The sequence below is a fragment of the Pinus tabuliformis genome, chromosome 5_2 (assembly GCF_031772625.1).
Source record: "Pinus tabuliformis cultivar Carrire ecotype Pingquan chromosome 5_2, CPIR1, whole genome shotgun sequence".
Lineage (NCBI taxonomy): Eukaryota > Viridiplantae > Streptophyta > Pinopsida > Pinales > Pinaceae > Pinus > Pinus tabuliformis.
Window position 1 is genome coordinate 1,051,560,137 of NC_142306.1, and position 21,539 is coordinate 1,051,581,675.

Sequence of the window (21,539 nt, forward strand, 5' to 3'; positions counted from 1 at the left end):
TAACAATATAGTACTTTGCAACCTTCAAATTGAGTGTTTTACATTGATTTTTGCTGAATTCAGGTGGACATTCAAATTCTCTAAGAAAATTTACAATATCAGAGTACCAATCTTATAATAATTTTTTTCATCAATGTGAATCTATCTAATGCAAAAGGTTCTTGTGGATTCTCGTGTGTTGGGATTTTAGAAGGTTCTTGTGGATTCTCCTTTGTTGGGATTTCAGAAGGTTCTTGTGGATTCTTCTCAGTTGGGCTCTTAGAAGGTTCTTGTGGAGTCTCCTTTATGGTGGTTGCAGAAGGTTCTTGTGTATTCTTCTCAGCTGGGATTTCAAAAACATAATTTATTCCTAAGATCTTGCAATTGGATTCAGGAAGGAGCTTATCTAGTCCTTCAACTTTTACCATCTTAGTAGTATTTATGATGAGATCATACTCTAAAATCTTATTTATCCATATCCCTCTACTTCCATCAATACCAGTATGAGTTAAAACAGTTTTGACATCACTATTGGGTATATAGGCAATAATAGAAGAGTGGAGGAGATAGACTCTAAAGGATTTAAGAGCTTGAACTAAAAAATAATCTTGATTTTCAATAATGTCATACTTTAGCTCAGCATCTCTCATAACTTTTCTAGAAAAGGCATTGGGTTGGTCATCTCCATCTATATTCTTCCACAAAAGAACATTAGCTAAGGTAGTTTTAGAGGAAAAATAAAAGATACTAAAATGTTTAGAGTAATATGGACTGACTAAGATGGGGGCTTCTACAATGGCCTTTATAATATGATCAAATGCATGCCTTGCAGGAATAGTCCATTTAAATTCATGGTTCTTTTACATCTTAAGTAATAATTAGCAATATAAAACATTCATACATGATCACACAGTAAATAAACAATATACTTGAAAATTATATCCAATCATGCATTACACCAGGAAAATATACATAGAATTTAGCAAAACTTCTCTTTATTGATTCTCCCAATGGTTATAGACTCGACCTGCTTTGTGCACTCAGCTGCACAGGTCTGCGCACTCAGCTGTGGACTACTAGGGCTCTGCACACTCAATTGCAGAGCCTTCTCCTACTCTATGACACACAGGCACACTTTACACTTCGACTCAATCATTTAGAATTCTCATGCTTTTATTTTATTCCTTATCTTTTACACTTAGAGCCTCACTCTATTTATACAATACCATGGTCCGCGGACCATGGGTAGGTCTGTCCAGTAGATATTACATTACAAAAACTAGGGTGGACAACCTTGTGACTCTATTATACTTTCATGCCCCACACCTGCAATTCGCGGAGCTTTTACAAAAAGATTCAATCAAAACTTGGGCTTTAAGCTCCAAAACATGCCTTTGGGGGTACCATGCCCATCATTATCTCTCTTCCTTGTCTTCACTCTCCCTCGTTCTTAACTCCCAGTCACGGAGCTTTCCCGGTCTTTCTAACGATATTGGATTTCGCTCGTTATTCAACTTCTACATTTGATAATTTGAGCGTCCTTAGAGAGTTTCTCCACTCACCTATTCTAAGGCCCTAATGAACCTAAAATTGTTGATGTTTGTTAATGAAAAAAAAAAAATGTAGTTCATTTTATTAAATCTCTTGATTTTATAAGTCTTTTCTTTAAGTCAAGGGGAATTTTTGAGAGTGAAACTGGTGATGCTTTATGACGCAAAAGAAACCAATAGAAACCTAACTATATGCATGTAGTTATTTTCTTCGATGAAAAGGTATTTCTACTTGGTTTCTATGAAAACTTATATAAGAAAAATATTTTCCTTTTCTTTTCTGAAACACTCCACACACACTCAAAATCTAAAAAGAATAAGAATGCTTAAGATGCAAACTAACCTAATGCAAGTTTAATGATGATGAAAGATCCTAAAAAAACACATACCATAAGCGAAATGTGGTTCTTTATAGAGTCAATACGCCAACTTGATAATGAAAGGGGCGAAAAATTAAAAACAAATCTCCCTCCAAAGAAAGAAAAACATATTGAAAAAACATCCCAATTTCTTAACAACAACAAAACAAAAGAAACCGAAAACCAAAAGATTGGAAAAAGAAAAACGAAGTTTTTGTGTCTTTCTTTTAAGGAAACGAAAGCAACTTTTGAGGTCACAAAAATAACTACCAAATTTGAAAGACCAAGAAATAAGCACAAGGAGTCTTTAAATCTCTCAAGTTATAAAACTCATTATTAGATGAAACTTGACACAAGAAATACTACAAACTTGCACAAACTGATCTGAACAACAACATAAGATTTAAGAAAACCAAAAAAATGTCAAGAAAGAAACACTTTCAAAATTGCCAAAAAGGACTCTGAAAAAAGCATGAAAATCAACAAGGCCAATCAAAGAAGGAAAATCAAAGCAAGGCAACTTGAAATCTTGGCTGCAAACAAAATGGAAATGAATTTCCTGTTTGGAAAATTAGAACATCTAAGAACTTCAAACAGAAGCCTTGAACCCAAGACACAAACCAAAAACTTGCTTAAGAAGTAATCCTAGGCCAACTAGGTTTTTCAGTGAGAAGGAGATTTTGAAAAAGAAAGCTTGCAAGAAAATTGAATTCTTTAAATAGTAGATGGCCATAAAATAGAAAACATGACCAGGAAGTCGACCTAACTGGGCAATAATATTTGAAAAAACAATTCAAAAAAATGTATACGCGACTATCTAAAGACACAGAAGCGTGCACAAGCATTTCTAATTCAATAAACTTGCGTATACGCAAGTCTACTTGAGGAAACCTACATGTATACACGACTATAACCCAAGAAAACAATGTCTACAAAGATCAATTAGGAAAAAACAAAAATCAAGGCTTGATCCAGAATATCAGACTTGATACCTAGGAAGCTAATGAGTCAAATAATATTGTGGAAGCAAGAAATCAAGAAAAGAAACCCTCATTGATAACAAACAACCCAAACTAGGAATAACAATAATGTTATACCTAGTGGAGTTGCCAATTCTGTTGTGGGTGAGATCACCCTAGGGTCTTGGGTTGAAAATCCCAACAGAGTAGATGGAAACAATAGCAAGAAATGCTCATGCAAACAACCTAAATGCTTATTCCATTGAGTTGTACATGAGTGTCCTTACCCGGAGATCCTACATTTGGGTAGATCCCGTAGCATGCAAACACTCAACTTCTCTTGATGTCTTTGAAACCTGAAAATTATTCAAATGAAATATATACAACAGTAGAAACATAAAGCATGTTCATGATATTAACTTTATATCATATAAATAAATGAACAATTACGCATCAATATAAGATTCATAAACAAACTACAATATAAAGCAATGCATAAACATGTTTAATATCGGGAACATTACAACATTTCTTTATTGAAGTAAGCTACAAGTAAAGTGGAGAAATACAACCTAAGTCTTTTTCCGGCTCCGAGCAGAATTGTCCTCCGGATCCATCCTTTCCCGACCTCAACAATCTTCCTACATCATCAACACACAAATATCTCAAGAAAGATAAAGGATATGTCCAACAAGGAAACAAGGGTTTCTTGAAGCTTTGGGGAGTGCAGGAGGCATAGGGATTTCATTAGACTCGATCAAGGATAATCAAACTATAGTATCAATATCTCATGTCTTCTCCCTTAAGGCCTTCCCATGGAGGTTTATTTATACTTCTCCAAATTAATTTTTTCATTTGGGAAACAGTTGGGCCACGGGCTATAGGAGGTGAGTAACAGGTAAAACCCGTGAACTCCACCCGAAATTAAGAAAATTTATTATTTTTAAGTGTTTTAAAACATGTACATGGGTTGGGTTTATACTGACCCACGTGTAAACGCTTTTATCACAGGGAAAAGTAGCGTATAGGGAATAAAACATTGTTTTTTAGATTTTGGACCAAGTCTAGAAGGAAGGGTTTCCCTAGGCCATTATCAAAGCATTAGATCTACCAAGAGTGGTAAATGGTGTTATAACAATAGACTTGGTTGTTTTAAATGAGGGTTTGGTTGATAAATTGATCTGATCGCCATTGGGCTATGGAGTTATCTCTTTGATCGTGGATCTATACATAATTTAAGGGAAGTGTTCATATGGAAAGGTAGCCCAACCATTAGATTGTTTAATCTGAATGAGATGGAAAGAAGAAAAGAAAAGATTCAATCAAGTAAAAGAGCAATGAAGAATTCCTTTACTTAATATCAGTTGAGAAACATTAAGAATTGTTAACACTGAGTACAGAGTGTTGAGAAACAAATTTTGTACTTATACTTTATGTTTAACAATTAAGAATAAGAACACATAAGCATGAAAGACAGAGAAAATGAAAAATGGACAGTAGATGCACTTCACCAAACAACTGAACGCAAGAATCTTGTGAATAGATTCCTTTATTATTGAAAAGGTCCACTTATGTTCCAAAAACTATAATTTCTTTTCGTTTGAATACAGAGCAATAATAATCAACAATTACCAACCCATTCTCATTCGAAATGAGGGGTATTTATAAAAATATTTACAAAAAATCATGTCATAACTGACCAGGATATATTTAAGGAGTTCCTAAACAGAATCTATCTAATTGTTACAATAATTTAGGAAAATTGAAACTGCTTGAAGTGTTGGCACTCTTTTTGTGGAAATTCTAAACATCTGGCCCTTTGAATCATGTTGTGTTGGTGATGTTGAGTTGTACAATGGAGCACCTTGTTACTCTAGTAACTTGAATAAGGCATCCCGTCTATCTTCACCTTGGAGAGAAACTTCTAACATTTTCCTATAAACCTCATCTACCACAGTATACTTAGCAAAGGTAGGTTTGGTGAAGAAAAGGTGTTTCACCTCATGCTGAATCTCCAAACCATGTCCTAATGCTTCCAGCAATGCTTTACCTGTAAGAGTTCCCTATATGGATGCAAATTTCATAGTGTATTTATCTTTCTCTGATAATTTCTGGTTATAATCTGACAGAGTCATCAATTTTTCATTTAAAACCAGCAATCTTGGAATTCCTTTGTACTGTAGTGTTTTAAATCTCCTGAGGAACCTGTGAATACCATTATGTAGTACCTATAACTTATCCTAAAGTTGCTGCATTAGATTCTTTTTTACCATAAACTTTTTGACTTCCAAATTTGTCTTTGTTTTGTCTTCAATCTTCAATTCTTCCAACTCATGTTAATTCTTTGAATTTAGGAATTTTATAATCTTATTTTCTTATTTCGGTATATGATCTAACTCCTCATTAGTCTGTGCAATGGCTTCCATTGCCTTCTGAATTAGTTCTTGTTGTTCAAAAATGATTTGGATGCTAGGCCACATTTCATTTATTGATTCCTGAATATCCTTCCATATTTTGTCTTTGGCTTCACCCAAAGTCTTGCCAATCTAATTCTACTGCTATAATCTTTGTAACTAGGAAGTCAACCTATTTGACTTGTGCTATGAGATAATCATATGCTTTTCTTTGTTGTTCTTGTAGAATTTGTACCTGTTGTCTCAGACTTTCAATCTCCTTGTCTCTTATTCTCATGTCTTCCATAGCTCTAACCATATTTTCTGATACATCAGTGGTTTCAGTTGTAGGGACAATTGATGAAGATGTTGTAGCTGGCACTAAGATTATGAGGGGTATAGCCTCCAAAGGTTGTGCTACCACAACTGCATTTTTCTCCTTTTCCTTGATCAGTTTATCCATCTCTACCTCCATCTCTTTAATCTGTGCACTCTATTACACCAATAGCTTCATCATTTCCTCTTTTTGTATCTCTATTTATCCTAATTCCGTTGCCTGAGGATCTTCAGTGGTAGGCAGATTCAGCTACTTCCTCACGAAAGCTATATCATTGTTCTTCTTCTTAATGATCTCTTCAATAGCCTTTGAATTACTTGGATCAAAGCCTGATTTATTCACCATCTCCTCTAAATATTTGATTATGTTATCTTTGGCCAGAGAGGAATTGTTTTTTTAATTTTAGTTGTGATCAAACATTTCTCAATGGTACCTATAGCTTAGAAGCACTAATGGAATTCTATGTGAAAGTTGAATATACCATCTCTCATATTTTCTTGTGCATGTCCATCTGGTCCAAAGGATGGACATCTTTCGCCTCAAATTTGAAGATGGTATTCTTGAAATCAGTTGTTGATTTAGGTTGAGGTACTTGGGTGTGCAAGAATGCCATGTGCATTCTACCTTTCTCTGTATCATAGGCTGAAATGATCTTGTGTTGAATTAACGAAGACTACTTCATGAATTGAGTATAATTTTTTTCATGGAGTGCTTCATTCCTCTGTTTGATTTCTTTTTCCCTCTTAAAAATGTCTAGCTTCCTCTGTTCTGTAAATGACCCTGTTGTATGAGTTTTTGTGGCTAGATTTTCTTTAGTGGTTGAGGATGATGGAGAATCAGTTATATTGCTACCAAACTGTAAAGTATGAATGCCAGTGAGTAGAATAGTACCCTGTGTTTCCTCCCCTGGTGTGAAATCTACCTTGGAGCTTGTCTTTGTTTTCTTCACGTAAATCTTTAATTCCTTTTCTGAAACTTCTGTTATTGGAGAAGAATCGTCTTCTCTTTAGCTTTTCTCAGTTTTCCCTCTAGGGATAGTAGTCTCTGAATCAAATCTTGGATAGAACCTAATCCTCGGCCTCTTTCAATGTATTCTCTTCCCAATCCTATTGATTCAATTATTTATCAATTTTGGGTCTTTGCATATGTACATAAGGCATTGTCTTCTACTCCACTCTTAGCTTAGAAACTACCCCAAAGGGGTCAGAAGACCATGTGAAGCTGAGGGGAAAATTCATCTGTTTTAGAAGGAGGTTTTCTTCCTATCCTACTGCTCTACTACTACAAATAAATGACTAGATATGTGTTAGGATTCTGAAACGTGACTTCTTCTTGGCTGACACAAAGTGAATGTTATCTGATTGGATTATTTGCGTGATGTATTCTAAGGAAAATATCCTCATAGAATGATATTTTTGTATTTCATAGGGTGGTGGCTTAGAGCCATAAACCCTAATTTGTGTATAATTTTGGTATAAATACTAATCACCTTCACCTCCTCACTGAGATGCAACAACATTTGAATGTCTTCACTGATCCTAGGAATTTGTTGGCTACTCAGCAAACAAGTTGTTGGATATATGAACTGGTTAATAAAGTCTTTAAAATTGTACTCCTGTGAATGATTTCAGATAATTGAAGTCCAAAATATTATAAACTAAGGCTCACCCTTCTCATTGAGTTTCTGGACATCAAAAGGAAACCTGTCTGTCTAGAAGAAAAGGAACATATGCATGAGAATAGAAGAATATATGAACATTCACTTAGTTAAAAACTGAAGGAATTGTTAATGAATGATATCTCCAAGAAAGAGACCATAGTCAAATATGTCTAAAGGTCCTTCTTCTGAAGAAAGGATGGATAGAAAACCTAAAATAGACTCTGTTATAGACATTTTTGTGCCTTACAGCATGAAGCATGAAATTTCAATAATCTAAGGGATCCAAAGTCCCTAAACATGTTGTTCCTACCCCTAGAGGAACAAGGTCAGCAAACCACAGCACTGAAAATCAGTTCTCCACCTGAAAAAACTCAAAAACAAGCTATTTCTAGATCATGTCAGTTGCTCCACTGAGCATCTGCGCTGAATGTCAACTGCTCCACTCTGTACCTGCGCTGAATGTCAAAAGCAATGAAGGCTACCTGCGCTGGGCGAGATTGGCCAAGTGGCACAGTCATTCTGCAAGGTGTCAAATGCCCAGGAAGCTTCCAAAATGACACTTGGATCAGGGAATTCGCCTTGTGATGAGTAATAGGATCTAGATCTCCAAGTGGACTCAAGAACTGAAGTATAACTGAAGTGGGAGAGGACACTAGTCAGCTTCATGCCAGCCTCAAGCTGACTCATCCTTTCTCCAAATCTCCTATATATAGAGCTCTCTCATGAGGTCTAGGGAGGCTGGAATCTTGTGAATGTAAGGAAGTGTTGTTGGTTTGAGTATAGAACTATTGGGTGATTTGCTTGAAGGAGGTGAAGAGGAGATTTCTTTCTGCTGGGAGGTGTTGCTGGATTGGGCCTCTTATGGTTGTAACACTCTCAGAACTTTACTTCTTCCATTAATAAAGCATTTGAGGTTCTTCTATATGCATGTGTCTCTATGGCGAATTGATACTTGTATATTTGATTTATTCTAATCCTTGAATCAATTATGAATGTATGCTTCTTGTAGTTTCCCTCTCTTGTTATTTTGCAGGATCTTGGTGTAGCTGGGCCAGTGAAAGAGCAAGGAGCTGGGAGCAAGCAGCAAAGAGGGAAGATTGGATCAATCATTAGCGGAAGATAACGGTTAGTGGATCTCTTTCTCCTCTCTCTTACATCTCATAAAGAAGTAATATCAAATAGCTTTGCATTCGGTTGTTGCTGAGGTACTATCACCCTTAGAGTGGGATAGGGTCATTCCGTATTGGATACTTTTCCCAACAACAAATTGGCGACTCCACTGGGGATCGTATCTTGTTGGTTGTTTGTGTTTTTGCTATTCATTTCATAAACAAAGGGAGTACCGAATTGAACTGTGTTTGAATCTTTCAAATACAAAGTAGAGGGCAGCTACTCTAGCTCAGTTTCTGGGCAAGTTTATGATTTGAAGAGCTGATTCACAAGGACTCTAATAAGCTCTTAGTGATAGCTTTTCATCCTCCTTGTCATCCCTTAGTGTGTCCTTGACTGATAGCTTCTGATTTGAGCAAAAACTGTGAATATTTTAGCAATCTATGACCTGGAAACCACCAGAAACGAAAGTTTCGTTCTTCAGTGCAGGCTGTACAAAGGCTGTTTGCATTTCAGCGCAGTTCCCGAAGGGACTACCTGCACTGAAGGTCAAACAGGCAGTGTTCCACCTGCACTGGACCAGTCCTGCCTTCTACTGCTGGGGTTTCCTGCTGTGTCTTGCCCTATTTTCACTCTTGTTTTGCTGTTTGTTACCAGTCAGTAGGCCTATCTGAAACCAACTTTCCTTGTCACTATTCCGCCTTAGTTGTATAAAGAAACTGTGTTTGTTCTTTATGTATTTCTTGTACATTTACAGTTTCCCATAACGAAAGTGAACTAGTCTTGTTGTGGCCTCTTAAATCTAGACCTGTGATAAAGTGTCGCTTTGATCTTAAGAGTTAGTTTGTTTGCTGTTCATAGTTGATTGAGCTTTTGCTTTCATCGTTTGGTTTGAGTTTATATATTTCTAGTGTCGAAACAAGTAAATCTTAAGGTGTCTTTTGATTTTGGACAAGCTTTTTTTCTTTCACTTGAAATTGAATTCAAAATTATACAACAGCTTTCTTTTTTGCATTTCGCCAACATTAAGAAAGAGAAAAGAAATACTTGCATTGTGCATGTGCATTATGACAGCTTGCATGTTGATTTAGGAAAAAGTGCATTAGTGTGTGTTTTATGATCTGTGTGAAAAGGTGTTATCTTTCTTTTCCCTCAGTAGTTAAGGTTTTCAAAGTTGAAAGATTGAAAAGCTTGCTTATCATCTTAGACTGCATTTAGGAGTGTTATCATACATCTCGTGGTGATCCATAAAGGCAAACTGTTAAACAAGATCAACCTTAAAATAAATTGAATTTACATAACAACGCATTGAAACATAACGCAAACATCTAGAGGTCTAAGCTAGAGACGTGTTCTGGCGTCGTTAAACGTGATATCTTAGCGTTGAGTGGTTGGGTGATTCCTCCACGGTGAAGCGATAAGTATCAATACGGACTTGTGCTCCCACGTACCGTCGCGTATATATTGGGAGACCCCTATAGGAATAAAGCCTTTATCCAATAGGAAACCGTGTCGGCCGCCCTACTGATCGCAATGCAGTGAACACAGCATTCACGAAGATCGACCACTCGTACCGTAAAACGTATTCTGTGGTTTTGCGAAAAGTTTGGCACATCCTCTGCCTAGAACTCCAGAGCAGTTTCTTTTGGCCTTTTTCAAACTCTATAACTGAAAAAGTCCATCCGAGCATTTGTCACTTCGGGCTCGTTAAAACATCGAAGGATACTAGAGTCATCTTTAGCTTTTTCTCGACTCTTAAAAAGTGAAAAAGCAAGTTGTGTCTAAGCGTCGTTATAAAATTTATTTTAAACGGAACATAATCACCTCCTATTCCCGCGTTGATCTTAAGTTGAGAACATGGAACGCCCCAACCAAGGAACTCTACATGATGGAAATCCTAGTCCATTCTCCTCTTGGGGAGAAGTTGGTGCGCCCCGCATGGCCACATTGTCGCTTCCAGGACTGACAATTGGCCTGCCTATTTGGCTTTTCTCAACTAATGTAGTTCAGACCACCATGGTTCCTGATCAGTCGAGTCAACAGTTAGATCAGTCTAGAGCTGCCCACCAACCTTCCACTTCTTATAAATCTTCCTCTAATCCTCCATCTTCGCAAGGTGAGGCTGGCAAAAGCCAAGCTCCCATGGAGAAGAAGGAAAAGAAGAAGAAAGAGAAGAAGAAGAAGGAGCCTAAGGCGACTGGGGGCAAGCAAAAGACATCTGACAAAAACCCACACACAGCACAGACCAGGCCTAAATCGCCATGTTTCATATGTAGAGGAGACCACTTCCATAGAGATTGTCCCTGTATTCCCCCGATACTAAGGGACTGGTCCCCTCGGTTGCACAATACGGGAGCATCAACCTCTGATAGCCATGTTGATTGCTTACCGTCAACCAGCGAAAGTGAAGGTTCAAGACGAAGAGGGGGATCAAGATCTCCCTGCAGACTGTGTGAAGGCGGTCACGCCATCCACCGTTGTCCCTTCTTAGATGAAGCGAAGAGAGTTTTGGAAGATCGTCCGGTTTCACCGGTAATACTTCCTCCTGGATACAAAAAACTCGTGCCAAGTCCTTCGTTGGTTGAAAATACAGCTGGCCCGCTCAAGTGGTCAGTTGAAACGTCAGTCATTGAAAATGAACCTACTGAATCCAGACCAGACGAGAGTCTAAAGGTCGATACGGCAGTTGACCCGGTTCTTCCTTCAGAGGTTTCATCCTCAAATGACACCGTCACTAAAGATTCATCTTCAAGTGACACCCTCACTGAAGAGAAAAAGGATGACACCATCCAGATTCTTTTCATCAACACAGATTCTGATGAGCATCAGGGCAATGCGCCCATTCCTTTATCACAGGAAGGAACATCATCAGGATCGTATCCGGCCGTGTATTCGGTCCCACCACCAAGCAACCTGGTCGTATCCTTTGATTGGAACCAACTAGGCAGACCCCGGTTACCAGCCAATATACCGTTCGGAATCATAGTCCAAATCTACAGAATGGTAATGGCTGGAACTATCATTGATGAAGGGGCATCTGTGAGTATCCTTTCCTCTATTGCTTGGAAAGCACTGGGTTCCCCGGCGCTTTTGCCTGAGATAAGAAATCTCTCGGGTTTTGATAAAGGAACCAGTCGACCATTAGGGATCCTCCCCAATGTACCTGTTACATTGAAAGGGAAGACCGGTCAATTGAACGTGATGGTCGTTCAAGGACCCTTGGATTATAACCTACTCCTTGGACGAGACTATATATATTGCATGGGAGCTATAGTCTCCTCACTCTTTAGAGTACTGTGTTTTCCACACGAAGGAAGAATGGTCAAGCTCGTAGACCAACTTTCATTTCCGGGATCACGCATCGCAAATAGTCAAATACCATCCCTGAATGGTCTATTCACCCAAGAAATGTCTCCACCCCCAATCCTCCTTCCCGATGAGTGCGAGTGATTCGGAAAGATAGGGCTGGAACCCAGGGGGCATGCATCCTAGTCTGCTTCGGGCAGAGGAAACCTTGGGTATAAGGTAGAATTTCCGCAAAAAAGTATGACTAGTCCATACCCCGTCCGTGGATGGAAGAGGGGTTGTTCTAGAACAGGACTCTTTTGTCAAAGTTATGTGTTTGATGATTTTAGTCATTCACCTTTTTCTAAACAGGTAGGCTAGCAAGGAAAGAGATTCTATTGCGGCAGCAAATGGTAACCATCTTTGGGTAAAAGGCAAGCCTCACCCATTAAAACTAATGTTTTAGAGGATAAGTAGGGGCAGCCTCTAAAGAAAGGGATTCCTTTGCTGCAACAAGTAGTAACCATCTTTGGGTAACCTAATGATAGACATCGCCAAAGAAAGAGTTTCATTTGCGGCAGCAAATAAAACCATTTTTTGGATAACCTGAAAGAGGCAAGCCTCACCCATCAAAACAAATGTTTTGGAGGATAAGTAGGGGTAGCCTTGAAATTGTACCTTATACCTGGGGGCATGCAAACCTTTTGGAGTGTAAGCAAAGAGCAGTCATTGATCGTTTCCTAACTTACATAAAGAAAGGATGGGGGGCAAAGGTCAAAAATTGCCAAATTTAGAGCATAGCTTATGTGAGGTGCAAGCTCTATAAAAATTGGAATCTTGCAGGAAGACATTTCTTATCCTATGACTGGTATATCGAGCAGTTTTACCGCGGAATTTATGCTCGTTAAAAAATAGAAAAGCGAGATCCGAGTAGTTTTAGCGTCATAGTTCATGCTCGTTAAAAAATAAACATAAGCTTTTGAGCAAAGAGTTTCCTCCAGAGTTCAAGCTCATTAAAAAATGAACCTATTCCGGTAAATAACCATTGTGATCGTAAATTTATTAGCCACAAAAGCCTTGGTCGTGTTTGCACCCGCCACCTCCATTTCATTTGGCCAATCGTTCACCTCCATATGATTGTTTACCCATTTTGAGGAACAGCTGCGAAGAGTGATTTCACTTAGCAATCCTTGTGACACTGCCGTGATTGGAAAATTCCAACCTGTACCTGGAATCCGCTGCTATCCCTGTTTATCACTCGTTCCTCAAAAGACGAGTCTTCTTTGAGCTCTTTTCTCCTGACTCGTAAAATATGAAAAGTTTGCCGAGTTTTGGCCTTCTAGCTCGTTAAACGACCGGAAGAGCTATCCCTCTTCTAGATTTTAATCTTTTTGGACCTGAGGGATTATTACACAAAAAGGTCAAGCGCTTGTTTTATTCGGCTCGTTAAAGTTATCGAAAACTCATCCCTTCTGTATTGCTTTATACTTTTTCGGACTTAAGGGATTCGATGACGAAAAAGGAATTTTGGAGTTAACTTTCTGTACCTTTTCAGACTCTCTAAAAATGAAAAGGACCGAGTTTTCCTTGTCGTTAGACTCGTTAAAATGATTAAATAGCGACAAACTTGTCTTTAGACGAGAACGAGTTTCCCTATTGCTAGGCTCGTTAAAACATAGCGATGGGCTTGCCCGAAGGGCAGGTTATAGAACAAGCATATGTTATCCTCCTCAAGCTTGACAAAAATAAAGAGGTACTGGTCAGAAATGACTGGGGAAAAATTGGGAGAACCTCAAAGCTTTAATGGTAGCAAGTCGCTCTTGAACATGACACTTTGTCCTCCATATCACATCGGGTTGGGTTGTTTCATTCACCGGTCTCATCACCATGGTCCTCGCCAAACCATCCACATTTGGGGTAATGCTACCGATCCATCACATCAGTGTCGTTATATGTTCAAGAGATGTGTTCAGAAAGAGTCAACCGTGTCCCATCCATTGCCATACATTATCCTTAATCCACCCATGATCGCCACCCTGAATCATATTTCACAGATTGTTTCCACCTCCACTAAAATCATTAGCTTCGTTCCGTGTCACTGATGTGGGATTCATTAAGGCCCTCCTTTGACGGTGTTATGCTCTTAACCTGCAAAGCGATACCCAAACAGAGAATTTGCGAAGAAAAGATACTGAGAACACAAAATATGCGAAGAAAATATACCCAGAGCACAGAATAGCAATGATTTTATTATCCAGAGAGAAATGTTCACAGGCCTCTTCGAGGGGGCAACCTCCAATAGAGCAGAGCTCGATTACAAAACAAGACACAATGCTCCTCGCAGGGAGTCTCTATCCTTTATATATGACTCATACATGCAATACCACGAGCCACTATCGTGGGTTTTATTAATACCATCTATCTAATACTACCGCCCATTTACCATCTAACTAATACTACCGCCCATTTGCAACTAACTGTGGTCCCGTCATTAATTTCGGGTTAACCACTTACAATTATTAATATGGGCTTTATTGACTCTTGACTATGACGTGATCCCCTGACATAAATAAGGGGGTTAGGGTGGGGCCCTAACATGCCCTCCCCCTTAAGACTAGCCTTGTCCTCAAGGCTGAAGCTGCGGAAACTGCTGAAGAATAGCGGCTGGTTCCCAAGTTGCATCTTCCGGCGAGGTATCTTTCCATTTGACTAGGACCTCCTTAATCACGCGGCCACGCAGGTGCTTGTCTCGTGTGTCTAGAACCTGTTCAGGTTGAAGCCAGATTGATCCTTCTTCATCCAATTCAGGTAGACTGGTTTGAACTCTACAATTGTTCCCAATCACTTTCTTGAGGCACGATACATGGAAAACTGGGTGGATTTTTGCTATAGGTGGCAAAGCCAGCTTGTAATCCACTTCTCCAATGCGCTGAAGTACTTGATATGGTCCGTAGAATTTTGGAGAGAGCTTTTGACAGCCCTTGTCTTTGAGTGATGTTTGCTTATATGGTTGCAATTTCAAAAAGACCTGATCCCCTTCTTGAAATTGGCGCTCTGAGCGATGTTGGTCAGCCTGTTGCTTCATACGGTTCTGAGCTTGATGAAGATTCTCGCGCAAGTGGGCCAGCATGGTTGCACAGTGTTGTAAGAGTTGATCCATTGCTTGTACTTTGGAGCACCCCGTGAGATAAGAAGTAGGGGACGGCGGAAGTTGTCCATAGACTGCTTTATAGGGAGTCATTTTGGTGGTGGCATGATAGTTGGTGTTATACCACCATTCCGCCAAAGGTAACCACTGTGCCCAAAGGTGTTGTTTTTCTGAAGTGAAACACCTAAGGTAGGTTTCTAGACATTTGTTGACTGCTTCGGTTTGCCCATCTGTTTGCGGATGATATGAAGTACTGAGTTTGAGTTGAGTGCCTTGTATTCTGAAGAGCTCCTGCCAAAATTTACTGGTGAAGATTGGGTCGCGGTCGGACACAATTGAAGTGGGCATGCCATGCAATTTGAAGATTTGATCCATGAAAGTTTGAGCAACCAAAGTAGGTGTGAATGGTTGGGGTAGAGCGCAGAAATGAGCATACTTCGATAGTCGGTCCACAACCACCATGATGACTGATTTGTTCCCAGACTTTGGAAGACCTGTAATGAAATCCATGGAGACCTCCATCCAAATTGACGTCGGAATGGGCAATGGTTGTAATGTGCCTGGTGTGTTGACGGTTTCCCCTTGTGGCGTTGACAGACGTCACATTCTGCTACAAAAGTAAGGATGTCTTGTTTCATGCCGGTCCAAAAAAATGATCTTCTGGTGCGAGCGTATGTCTTCTGAAAGCCCGAATGTCCTGCAATGGGAGAGGAGTGCAATTCTGCCAAAATGCGACTTTTGAGGGTGGAAGTTGGTGATATGACGACTCTGTCCTTGTAGTGAAGAATATCATTCTGCCACGAGTAGCCCTTGCTGGAATTAGGATCTGCCTGTAATTGAGAAATGAGTTGGGAGAGCTCAGGATGTGAAAACCATTCCCCGCGAGCCTCTTCAATCCAGTCTGGAATGGGGAGGGATATTGCGAGCAAAGTACTTTCCTCCTCAAATTGTCGTGACAATGCATCTGCTACCCTGTTGTCTTTCCCTTTCTTGTAAATGATCTCATAATCATAACCTATTATTTTGGCTAACCATTTATTTTGTTGGGGGGAAGATAGGCATTGCTCCAAAAAATATTTAAGACTGTGATGATCTGTGCGGATTTGGAAACGTCGCCCCAACAAGTAAGGTCGCCAGGTCTCAACTACATGTAAGATGGCCATCATTTCCTTCTCATAGGTAGATTGGCCCAAGTTCTTCCCACTTAGTTGTTGGCTGGTGAAGGCCAATGGTCGCCCTTCCTGCATTAACACTGCTCCAATACCTGTTCCCGAAGCATCAGATTCAATGACAAATGTTTTGGTGAAGTCCGGTAGTGCTAAGACCGGAGTGGAACACATTGCGGTTTTGAGAGCGGTAAATGCCTGTTGTGCTTCGTCGTTCCAGAAGAAGGAATTTTTCTTGAGAAGTTGCGTCAGGGGCTTCGCTATGCGGCCATAGTTGCGGACAAATTTACGATAATAGCCTGTGAGACCCAAAAATCCTCTCAAGCTTTTCAAGGTCTTAGGTTGAGGCCACTCTTGCATTGCCTGGATCTTTTTGGGATCAACCTTGACACCTTCACGGCCCACAATGTGGCCTAAATACTCAACTTCTTCCATGCCAAATGCACACTTAGACATTTTGACAAATAGTTTATTCTTGCTGAGCAGTTGCAAGAGGATATCTACATGCTTAAGATGTGCCGCCCAAGTGCCACTATAGATGAGGATGTCATCGAAGAAGACCAGGACAAATTTTCTGAGATATGGTCTGAGGAGGTGATTCATAAGGCTCTGAAAAGTAGAGGGGGCATTACAAAGACCAAATGGCATGACCAAGAACTCATAATGGCCTTCATGAGTTCTGAAAGCTATCTTGGGAATGTCAACTTCCTTCATGCGAATTTGGTGGTAGCCTGAGCGAAGATCCAATTTAGTGAAGAATTGAGCCCCATTGAGTTCGTCCAGCAAATCGTCAACCACTGGGATGGGAAATTTATCTTTGACTGTTAACTTATTGAGGGCCCTGAAGTCTGGACACATCCGCCACTCCCCATCTTTCTTGAGGACCATGACGACTGGAGATGAGTAAGGACTAATACTAGGACGAATGACACCTGCTTCCAACAATTCCTTGATAATTTTTTCTATTTCATTCTTTTGGGTGAACGGATGTCTGTATGGCCGCACATTTGGGGGTTGGGCCCCTGGGACCAATGTGATGCTATGATCATGTTCGCCTCGCGAGGGTGGAAGTTCATGAGGTTTGTCAAAGACCGTCCGATGTTTATTCAAAATCTGTTGCATCTCAGGATGAATTGGCGCAGACATGGTATCTACTACCTGTATGGCATTAAATTGAGCTACTACTCCATGATGGCCCTTTTTTAACAATTTTTCCATACGATGCAAGCTTATGATAGAAGGGGCTCCCGCTTGTAGCCCACGGAGGGTATGTGTGTAGTCGTTCTGCTTAAAACTCATATATAACTCCTGGAAATCCATTGTGATTGGCCCAAGAGTGCGGAGCCATTCCACCCCTAGGACAATGTCGCAACCCCCCATGTTTATTGCAAACATGTGGGTTTTCAAGTGATAATCCCCCATTTGAATTTTGACATTTTCACAGCGACCTTCACATTTCATTGTGCCTCCATCTGCAATCTGGACTTGGAAGTTGGAAACTGCTCGGACATAACAATGTGTTGCTTCAGCGATCTTTTGGTGGATGAAATTATGGGTACTTCCACTATCAATCAAAACTATTACTGGCCGATGTTTAAGAAAACCCCTGATTTTGAGAGTATGAGGTGAAGAAATTCCTGCCAATGCATGTAGAGAAATCATTGGTTCATCAGATACCATCTCCTGTTGGTGATCTTCTTCGGTCGCCTCTGGTTCCTCAAGTGGTGGGTCTTCCTCGGTTGAGCTGTAGTCAGTGGCATCTATTTGAAAAAACTTGTGCTCTTTGCATTTATGACCCGGGGAATATTTTTCATCATAATAGTAACATAGTCCTTGCTTCCTTCTTTCGGCCATTTCTGCAGGTGACACCTTTTGAATCTTAAGTGTTTGGGTCATATTGGGAGCCTGTGAGGGACGACCTTTAGCTGGAAAGTTGGGGCAGCTGGATTGAGCTGTTAATGCCCGTTCCACCTTACGGGCTACCTGTCAAGCCTCGTTCCATGTGGGGGGATGGTGGAGTAGAACCTGAGCTTTGATGGCTTCTTTAAGACCGCTGATAAAGCATTCCATGTAGAATTCATCTGTGAGACCCTTAGTGCGGAAGGCTAAGGCTTCAAAGGCGGTAATATATTCATCCACTGTACCCGTCTGTCGGAGCTTAGTGAGACGCCCCAAAAAAGAGTCTTCTTGTTCAAAGCGATTTCGAAGAGCTTTGGTAAATTGGCCCCAATTCTAAAATTGTCCATTGCAACGCTGATACCATTCCTTCCATTGCCATCGTTCACTGTCCAAGTACATGGTGCCCACCATAAGCTTAGTCCCCTCATCTATGATATGATTCAATTGAAAATACTGCTCCATTTGTGCTAGCCATGTGGATGTGTGAGAACCGTCAAATTTCTGCATATCCAACTTGGGAGGTCTCTGATTGGGTGGTGGATGGGTGTGCCAGACGTGAGGAGAGTGGCTAGACTCTCCCTCATGGTATTCATGACCCTTATACGCCTCCTCGTGGGCTGGCTCCTTGCCCTTGTCCTGTAGTAGGCACTCTAATCCTTTAAGATGTTTTTCGACCCTTTCCACCACAGAGTGGAGGGAGTGCACCTCTTCTTCTATTTTTTCTATCCTTTCATTGGCCATTGCTTGAGCCCTTTCATTGGCCATTGCTTGAGCGCGAGTTTCTACCATACACCCGTCTGACTAAAATTTGGGACCGCCGAAAAATTTTTTTTTGCCAAGAATTGAATGGTACCACCTTGCTCAGCTCGTCGTCCTGATTCTGATGGGCTAGGTCACCAATAAGCGCCCTGGAAGATCCAGGTACAGGAACCCTTTCCAACTACTCCGATCTGGCTAATCTGGGAGATCTGAATGGTGGAACAACTGCTGCTGCTGATCTGGAATATTAGATCTGAGAGATCTGAATGGTGGAACAACTGCTGCTGCTGATCTGGAATATCAGATCTGGTGGATCTGAGATATCTGAATGGTGGAACAACTGCTGTTGCTGATCTGAGAGAAAGGGACTATGGTCTTGGGGAGTGTCAGGTGCTACAGATCGCAATATACATAAGGGTCTGACAGTAGTACTCGGCCCAATGTTTCAGGGCTCTAACTAAGGAGGATCGACCGTACCCTTAGCCGTACAACCCGACTACCCTATCGTACGGGCGAGTAATCTCTCCGAGTGCTGTTCTCGGTGTACTATAGCAACAAGACGGCCGAAGGTTTATCTATGGCGAGGTTTCAAGGGAGCTAGGGGGCTTCCTATATACCCAGAGGGTACGTGGAAGACAGTCTGTGCGCGGTTCTGTCTAATGCGCTACTACTCGAAGGGGTACCCACAGGGGTTACAAGGGAGTCCAACAGACGTGACCACCTCTTGTATTTCCTGCGTGCATGCCTCCCCAAATCCGCAGGTTTATGCGTTTAATGACAGATCCCGTGGTTTAAAGACGCCGGAACACGTCTCTAGCCTAAAAAAAATTTTGCTAAAATTTGGAGATCCCACCGAGCCCTGGAAAGTGCTCTGATACCACTTGTTATGCTCTTAACCTGCAAAGCGATACCCAAACAGAGAATTTGCGAAGAAAAGATACTGAGAACACAAAATATGCGAAGAAAATATACCCAAAGCACAGAATAGCAATGATTTTATTATCCAGAGAGAAATGTTCACAGGCCTCTTCGAGGGGGCAACCTCCAATAGAGCAGAGCTCGATTACAAAACAAGACACAATGCTCCTCGCAGGGAGTCTCTATCCTTTATATATGACTCATACATGCAATACCACGAGCCACTATCGTGGGTTTTATTAATACCATCTATCTAATACTACCGCCCATTTACCATCTAACTAATACTACCGCCCATTTGCAACTAACTGTGGTCCCGTCATTAATTGCGGGTTAACCACTTACAATTATTAATATGGGCTTTATTGACTCTTGACTATGACGTGATCCCCTGACATAAATAAGGGGGTTAGGGTGGGACCCTAACAGACGGATCGCTTCTTGTCGACTTCAGCTCATTATCCAAGAAGTTGATCTAGGAACAAACCCCCCAGTACTTTGAAGCTTGCATGCCTCAATGGCAAGTTTCTCACTTCCGGCGACAGGTATACATCAATGACCTTCGACCAGAAGATTTTGCGTGGTGTTCGATGCCAAGTCCTTTATTCACACCACGTGAATTGTACTGCAGTACCTTGAGGGTCATTGTCATTATTGGTGATTCCTCTCGCGCTTGTTAACGGTTTACATTATTGACCGGTAATCAAGCGATGTCTTTCCATGTTCGACTTCAGCGTAATTCTCACATGGATCGACTTGTACTTAGAGTGAAGATCGAACAAGTTTGAAGACCCCGGATCTAGTTTCATCCATCTGGGCTGCGATATATATTCAGGATGTAAAGACATTTGTTATGTACATCATTGCAACAGATGATCATCCTACTCAAAGGATGATAATTTCAGCAGAGAATTATCAGTCTACCATTAGACGATCGTTTGTTCTATGTACCAAAATGAATTTATAAAGCTGAGCATGGGAATGCCCGCCTCAGCCAGATCATGAAAGCGGAATGAAAAATAATGTATTGTATTGTATTTTATTACAGGGCACCTCTCAGCAATTGAATGAACTTCGGATCCTCCTGATAAAGCATTTCACCCGATAAACGACCTCATACTTTAGGGGGCAACTGTTATAGACATTTTTGTGCCTAACAGCATGGAGCATGAAATGTCAATAATTTGAGGGATCCAAAGTCCCTAAACATGTTGTTCTTACCCTTAGAGGAACAAGGTCAGCAAACCACAGCACTGAAAATCAGTTCTCCACCTGAAAACACTCAAAAACAGGCTATTTCTGGATCATGTCAGCTGCTCCACTGAGCATCTGCGCTGAATGTCAAAACTAATGAAGGCTACCTGCGCTGGGCGAGATTGGCCAAGTGGCACAGTCATTCTGCAAGGTGTCAATTGCCCAGGAAGCTTCCAAACTGACACTTGGGTCAAGGAATTCGCCTTGTGATGAGTAAGAGGGTCTTGATCTCCAAGTGGAAGCAAGAATCTCCAAGTGGACTCAAGAACTGAAGATTAACTGAAGTAGGAGAGGACACTAGTCAGCTTCATGTCAGTCTCAAGCTGACTCATGCTTTCTCCAAAACTTCTATATATAGAGCTCTCTCATGAGGTCTATAGAGGCTGGAATTTTGTGCAAGTAAGGAAGTGTTGTTGGTTTGTGTATAGAACTATTGGGTGATTGCTTTGAAGGAGGTGAAGAGGAGATTTCTTTCTGCTGGGAGGTGTTGCTGGATTGGGCCTATGATGGTTGTAACACTCTCAGAACTTTACTTCTTCCATTAATAAAGTATTTGAGGTTTTTCTATATGCATGTATCTTTGTGGCGTATTGATGCTTGTATATTTGATTTATTCTAATCCTTAAATCAGTTATGGATGTATGCTTCTTGTAGTTTCCTTTTTCTTGTGCTTTTACAGGATCTTTCTGTAGCTGGGCTGGTGAAAGAGCAAGGAGCTAGGAGAAAGCAGCAAGGAGTGAGGATTGGATCAACTATTAGCGCA